Source organism: Varanus komodoensis, unplaced genomic scaffold (genome assembly GCF_004798865.1).
Source record: "Varanus komodoensis strain SLA01 unplaced genomic scaffold, ASM479886v1 scaffold49, whole genome shotgun sequence".
NCBI classification, from domain to species: domain Eukaryota; kingdom Metazoa; phylum Chordata; class Lepidosauria; order Squamata; family Varanidae; genus Varanus; species Varanus komodoensis.
Genome location: NW_025336072.1, coordinates 1,582,468 through 1,590,357, shown reverse-complemented (window position 1 = coordinate 1,590,357; position 7,890 = coordinate 1,582,468).

The following is a 7,890-nucleotide window of genomic DNA, read 5'->3' as shown; positions in this document are numbered from 1 at the left end:
AGTGGGTGACGCAGATCCAGAAAGATCTGGGCAGGCTGTGGAAGTGGCCAGGGGAAAATAGGATGGCTTTCAATGTGGATAAGTGCCGGTTCTTGCACTTGGGACACAGGAAAAGGATGGAGAAGTGGCTGCAGAGCAGCACTTGTGAAAGGGATCTTGGGGTACTCTCAACAGCAGGCTGAACATGAGCCAGCAGTGTGACACGGTAGTTAAGAAGGCAAACCCCACCCTTAGATGTATAGCCAGAAGGATGGCTTCCAGATCTATGGAGGTGTTTATACTGCTCTACACAACTCTGGTAACCCCACAACTGGAGTACTGCATCCAGTTCTGGGAGGGGCAAAGGGACATTATAGGAGGGACAAAGCTAGGTTAGAATCGGTTCAGCGCAAGGTCACAAGAATGGAAGCCAGGTTGGGTGGGATGACATATGAGGAGAGATTTTTGTAATCGTGTCATCTCCAATTTATGGTGACCCTATAAATGAAAGCCTTCCAAAATGAGCTGTCCCTGACAGCCCCACTCAGCTTGTTCAAGTCTGGGGCTATAGTTTCTCTCATGCATTCAATCCATCTCATATTTGTTCTTGTCTTTTGTCTTCTGCCTTACACTTCCCCTAACATGATTGCCCATTGAGTCTTGCTTTCTTAGGATGTGTCCAAAGTATGACAGCCTCAGTTTTGTCATTTTTGCCTCTAGGGAAAGCTCAGGCTTGATTTGATAGAGGACCCGCTTGTCTGTCTTTCTGCCAGTCCAGGCTATTTGCAAACCTCTCCTGAAACATCCGGTTTCAAATATAGCCATTTTCTTCCTAACAGCTTCCTTCATTGTCCAGCTTTCACACCCATACAATGTGATTTGGAATACAATAATTTGGATGATCTTGACTGTGGTTTCCAGTAAAACATCCTTACAAATGATGATCTTTTCTAGTTCCTTCTTTGTTGCCCTTTCAAACCTCAGTTTTCTTTGAATTTCTTCACTTGTAGTCTCCCTTTGGATTGATGACTGAAGTGAGGTATGTGAAATCTTTCTCAATTTTGATTTCTTCATTATTAGCAGTAAAGTTATGTAAAGCTTCTGTGGCCATGATTATTCTTTTTTTAATATTCAGCTGCAATCCTGCTTTTGCACTTTCCTCTTTTACTTTTACCTGGAGTCATTTCAAGTAATTGCTGCTTCCTGCCATGAGTATGGTATCTTCTGCATTAGTAATGTTTCTTCTGTCAGTTTTCATTCCTTTCACTGATTCTAATCCAGTTTTCCTTATGATATGTCCTGTGTTCAGATTGAATGGATAGGGAGATGAAGTACATCCTTGTCAGACACTTTTACCCATGGGAAACCATCCTGTTTCTCTGTATTCGGTCTGAACTGTAGCTTTTCTCCTCTGAAATTCTTTGTGAGCTCCTGTAGCCAATGCACATTTGCAGTCTTTAGTGTCTCTTCCTTTTTGGAATCCAGCCTGGATGTCCAGCATTTCTTGCAGTATATAGGATAGTATTATTTGTTGCAACACTTGAGCACCTCTTTGCTTGCATGGGAGATTAATGGAATGGTCCTTGGGTTGCTGCACTCTTTTGCATCTTCTTTTTTGAAGATGAAGGAAGTAGTCTTAGGGTTATAAACTTGGCTGCACACCTGTGTTGGCAGATCATCAAAAACTGGAGCTGAACTCTATCATGCTGAGTTTGCTGCCAAAAAATATTACAATATTGCAACAAGATGGTGGGATTTTCACTCTGTATAATAAAACTACGACTATACATTTGCATTTACATGGAGCATGATACAGGCAAAGTACAGATTTATTTATTAGAGCACAATCCTATGCAGGTTTAGATGGGTTTAGAGAAGCCTTACAAATCCCAGTATTTCTCAGTCAGGCAAATCTATTCTGCCTGCCATTCAGCAGGGCTTTAATTCAGTGAATTTAGCATGTTGACTTTTGTCTTCCTCAGCCTGGTGCCCACCAGCTTCTTGGCCACTGGACAGGATTCCTAACCATTAGGCATGCTAATTGGGCCAATGAGAGCTGAAGTGCCAAAATTTCGGAAGACACCAGGATAGGCTAGACTGGGGTCCTTCCATTTAAACCCATCAGTGGTACAGCAGGATCCAGGGATTGCCCTATGGGGAATGATTGACTTTCAGTAATAGAGTTCTGGTGCAAGACATGGACAACTTAACACACTTTTAGCTTCCCACAGACTATAGAAATCAGTGGGGGTGTTAATTCAAATTCGTAAACATGCATATAAAAGGTTGGCGTGATGGTATTTGCAGAACACATGTGGCATGAGCCCTCACTGCCTCTGTGTTGGATTAATCTAAATGAACTACAACTCCCATCATCCCTATCTGAGATAGGGAAAACTGAGCAGGACATATATCTGCCCTAATGGTACAATGTGAAAAGAAAACAACTCCACCCGGAACTACCAAAGACCCTTGTAAAACAATTCAGACCTTTCAGCCTCCTTGATTTAGTACTTTAATCCTCTTTTCCAGTCTGGAAATTCCCCAACATGGGAACATTACCTCAGCTATTAAATATTTCCCAATGAGCTCTGCCTAAGTGAAAGCCAGGCAAAGGGTAAAAAACAAGTACTGACAGCTAACCTGCAAGTTCATCCAAAAATCAAATTGGATGCATTTCACAACACCCAGGCTTTTGAGCTACAGAAGCTGTGTGTGTGTGTGTGTGTGTGTGTGTGTGTGTGTGTTGGCAGAAGCAAAATCGCTTCTGCAAAATCAATAGGTAGCACATAGTTCTTTGTATATAGAAGACCGATGCCTCCATGAAAACGTGGAACAGAAGAGAGGAGAAGCTAAAAACAACAATGAGAGACATTCCATTCTTTCCAGACAAATGGAAACTAACAGTATACTGGACATGAGGCTGCAGTTTCCTTTTCTCAAATGGTGAAAAAACTAGTATGCAGTTATGCTGACATATCAAGCCACAGAAGACTGAGTCATACTGTGCTGATAATGGATGTATGTTCTATAGTTAGCAGCATATATGTAACTGGATTCTTAAGCAAATCCTTTTGAAGATGAGAGAGTTCTTCAAGTTGGTCAAGAGCACTGGTGAACAAAGCAGTCAGCATGGCCCGTGTTATCACACAGACGGGTTAAGCTGTGCATGATTGGGCAGGGAAACCACTGGCCTGCTGGCTAGGACTGCTAGGAGGTGTCAGTTCTTTTTCAGAGAGACATGTACAGGATCTTGCACACAGGGCCCTAATGTCAATCAACTGCAAACATCAGTTAGAATCAGAGTTCTTAGTTTTAACTGTTGTAGGATCAGCTAATAATGAACAAACTTCCACTTTTCTTCAAGAAGCTGCAAAACCACACTAAGTCCAAAGCTATCTTCCTGTTGATGGTATCTCCTCTAGTTTTACATTCACAATTCTCAGCTTTAAGAACTTGACTTATTATACACCACCACCAGGACATGTGATAGGCTTATAATCTATCATTTAGATGTATACTGTGACCTCTCTCTCTCTCTCTCTCTCTCTCTCTCTCTCTCTCTCTCTCTCTCTCTCACACACACACACACACACACACACACACACACACATCTATACAGTTGTAATCCAGTTATGCACTGGATTGAATTTTATCCTGAAAATGTCTAAGCAACAATAGTTAGAGAAACTCTTTTGCCTGTGCTGATACCATTGTGATAGTTATTTAGTGTTGAAAGTAACCATAACACAGTATCTTTAAAATTTTGAATATCTAAGAATTGCTCTTTAAACCTTGCTGAGAATTCTGGCTCTCTCCTTCCCCTACCCTCTCTCTACTATCAGCATCTTCCTAATGACATCTCTGAGAAGCTTTCCAGTTAGTATGGAGAGAATGGAGAGAACAGGTGCAGTCATACAACTGGGCTTTTCATTCTCCTCTAATCAAGAGTTGTGCATGTGTGAATGCATGTCATGTGGAGGAGAATGATGTAAGCCATCTTCAAAAAGTTACTTAAAAAGAAAAAAGTGAGATATAAATCTAATAAATAAATAAATGTTACAAAGGTGGCTTGGGTGAGATTATGAAAAGATAGTATCATGTCTCATAGGTCTTCTATATCATGCTTCGCTATTGCTTCCCTCTCAGCTGGGGAATATCTAATTATGTGTGATGCCAGTCCTTGTATGAAGCCTGGAGAAATAAACCTCACTGCAGCTTCCCCCAGTGTACACAAACATATAGGGAAATTGAGAATAACAGGAAAACAGTAAGAATGGTGCCTAGTTGTCCCAAACAGTTTTCCCAAAAAACATCAGAAAAACTATTTGGATTGTGGCTCTTCCAGCTGCACATAAGACATGACAGAAAATGTTCCTGCATGTGGAAAAGAAAGTCCCGTGCATAGAAACTTGCACATCAGCATGAAACCTGGGTTGGAATCATTTTTCTGGCCAACTAGCTTTCTATATACAAGATTTTTCCCCCCATGATGGCATGCTCAAGCACGTGAGTCCTTTTTAGAGTCTCCAGTAGTAATCTAGACTAGTAATCTAATAACCTTCCTCATCCTGGCCCAGTCTGGATGTTCTGGACTACATACTCATTATACCTGGCCTTTGCTTTGTTTGCTTGGGCTGATGGAAGCTGCAGTCCATAACATCTGGGACACCAGCTGGGGAAACCTGGATGAGACGCAGATCTACCTTCTGGAGCTCCTGTTCTGGACTGTAGAAAGAATTATAATAATGCTTTACTTTAGATACTTCAAAAGATATGATACCATATCAAAAGTGGAAAAAAATGACAGTGAGACAATATCATTTTACTCTTAGCAAGCATATAATGAAGGAAATGGAAACAAGTTAGAACTGCTAGTTCAATTTCTGTCCTTCATAAGGGAGCTAATAAACAGGAAATAGGATGTAGGCAGATCATAACAGGCTGACGAGGGTAAAAATAAAAGCAGAAATGAGTAAAGAGGAAGAAACCTTGAAGTATTTTAAATGTTCAGGTAGTACTTCCAGACAGTCTTTTGAATTTTGATAAAAGATGAAGAGCTTTTTAGAGTCACATGCAGTCCCAAGACTTTGTTTTGCAAGATTAAGAATGGCATTCTATGAAACATTCTAACCTGCAATAATATCACTGCCAAAACCTGACTTTTCTGCCTCTCCATCTTAGAAATGCATTGCCATCTCACTAATCCAGCATATATTGAAGTCATTTTTCCAAATAAAATGAAGGATAAATGGTGAGTCCTTTCAATGCACAAATGCCTCTGACTTAAACCTGCATTTCTACACAGATTTATTGGATTGTAAAGCTGAGAGCTACTTTTAATAACCTAGTGTTTGTGGCTAGTTCCATGAGAATGAAAAAGAAAAACACAATACTTCTGGTTAGCATGGCTTAAGATTGTTTTGGCTCTTCCTTTGCAACTTGAAAAGCAGGAATTTGTAGTTTACTGCCACAGTCTGAGCAGGGATGTGCAAGTCACATCTCTGAAAGAGCACCTTCTCCCCTGAAAACCTGCCTGGATGGTATAATCAGCAGGGGATGCCTGTTATCAAGACCACTGCTCTCCGGCATGGTCCTTGGATGGGCTTCTCTGCTGTGCTTCCAAGTTTGTGGAATTTCCTTGCCTCTGACAAGCCTGGCACCTTAATTGTACCCAGGTCTTTGAAAATGGATAAAGCTTTAGAATTTGAAGGGAGCCCTTGATGGTAGTATCAAGTTGTTTTAGCTTGTTTTATCTATGTGCGCATGCCCTGCCTTGGGGCTGTAAAATGGATAGTGGGCTGTAGGTTTAAACATCAGGGCCCAATGTCTCAAGTCCTCATGTCCACAGCTTGTTTAGTGCTTTAGCAATATCCAAATGGAAGAAAGCACGGCACTGCACAAAAGCCTGCACACCGTCTCTCTGTTTCCTTTCTGAGGGCTTTACATGAATGCGCCCATGATGGACTTAGTTTGCACAGGAGCTGTGAAGTTTCTGTATAGGTGGGTAGGAGGTGATGGCATTCATGGGATCCAGTTGATTTTGGTAAAGAGGAAAGGAAAAACATGTACTTGGTGGTCAGAGTTCCCAGTTCAGAACAGAGTAGACAACATGCCTCAGATGATAGCATAAGAGAGTATCAGAATGCTAGTAATAGCAGTACCAGTACTGCTCCAGTGTGGTCCCCAACTTCCTGATGTCAAGGCAGAAATCCCTTGCCTAGGGACGCAATAATTCTTCCATAGCTAGTGCACTTTCCATTTCTTTCCACCTTCTAATGTACTGGCAATGATCTGGTCTAAAAGCCCTGCTTAGGTCGCGGGGAGGAAGGTGCTGATATTCAGGAGTGCTGATATTCAGGTCAAGGTCTACAAGCAGGACAAAAATGGCTTGCTTCATTTTTTCCCTGTTTACATGAGTCATTTCCACTTTTCTCCAGATTGTACTATGTACAGCGCTCCAACTTATTTAGTCCCTTCTTTCACAGCAGAGCAGCATCAGTATTTGACCACAAGAAATCAAATTAAAAGCCTAGATTTCATGCGCAACTGCCCATGTAGGCACAGACACAAAGCTATTTTTTTCCAGATAGCAATAAAGTGCCTATGCTTGTAGATTCTTTGGCACAGGATGAAATAATGAGCCCAAGTCAAGTCATTACTTTGTCTGCTGATTTATCAAACAGAAAGTAATGGCACTGACATAGCTGTACGCTCTCCACCAACCAATGCTTTGCAAGGTTCACTACTGTTTGAGAATAGACAGCGTATATAGATGACACTGCTTAAGGCTGCATGACTAGGAAATACTTTGTGCAGGAATGGATTTTGTTCCCGTTTGGCATACAAGTCTCTATCATTATGGAAATGGTGGACTAGTTGGCAATGGGTGCTTCCTTGTTGCACAGTAAAAGCACAATTCTAAACATATTTAGATGGTAAAAATTCCTACAACTCCCATCAGCATTGATTTCTCACAAAAATTAGATTAAAAGACATGTGAAAGTTATTCTGAAATCTCATTTATGAATGTTATTCTTCTGGTCTAATTTTCTAATCCTTGCCAAATCTGGATTCAGACTATTTTAGTTCATAGGAGTTCTCATTTCAGATACAATTATAGTCTAATCTGAAATAAACATTTGAAAACATTTACTCAGATGGATGACCCATTGAGTTCAGTGGGACTTAGTCCCAGGTAAGTGTGCATAGAATTTCAGCTTCAGTATATTCAGCATAAGTCTGAATTCAGAGTCATAAATGACTTGATACTTATACTGTAATGTTATTATCATTTTTACCAGAATGTGTATATTTCAAATGCAAATTATAATTTGTTGTAACAGCAGTAGATGAAAGCCAATTTTAAATTCCTTTAGATGTAAGTGACTGGATATATGTACACACTCCAGACAGAAAATTAGGTCTTGTCTTTACACTGATGGATCCAACTTCAATTGTAAGTGAGAAAAAGGTATAAACATGGAAATAATTGATGTGCTCTATAACTAGCAGGTGACAAGAAGAACCAGCAGGTCAACACATCACAGTCTCTTAATTAAGGGACAAGCTGCTAACATTACACTGGAAAAGGAAAACTATTGAATTACAGAGTGCAGGTTGGACACATGCTAGAAATATGTGGACCTGCCCACTGCACCCTTGCTGGATCCTCCCTCCCTCCTACTTTCTTTTAGTAGCTTGCCCTTCATTTATTCTAATGGATTCCAGAATGGTATCCAATAAAGAAGTACATTATAATAAAAATGATAAATCATATTACTTGATCTTTCTGATAATGTAAAGGTGAGAGATGGAGCAAAACCACAGAACTGGTGACGGAGGCAATAAAACCATTTTTAAATGCTCAGGCAATCAAAGAGCTTTAGCAGGGCTGGCTCTACAATTAAG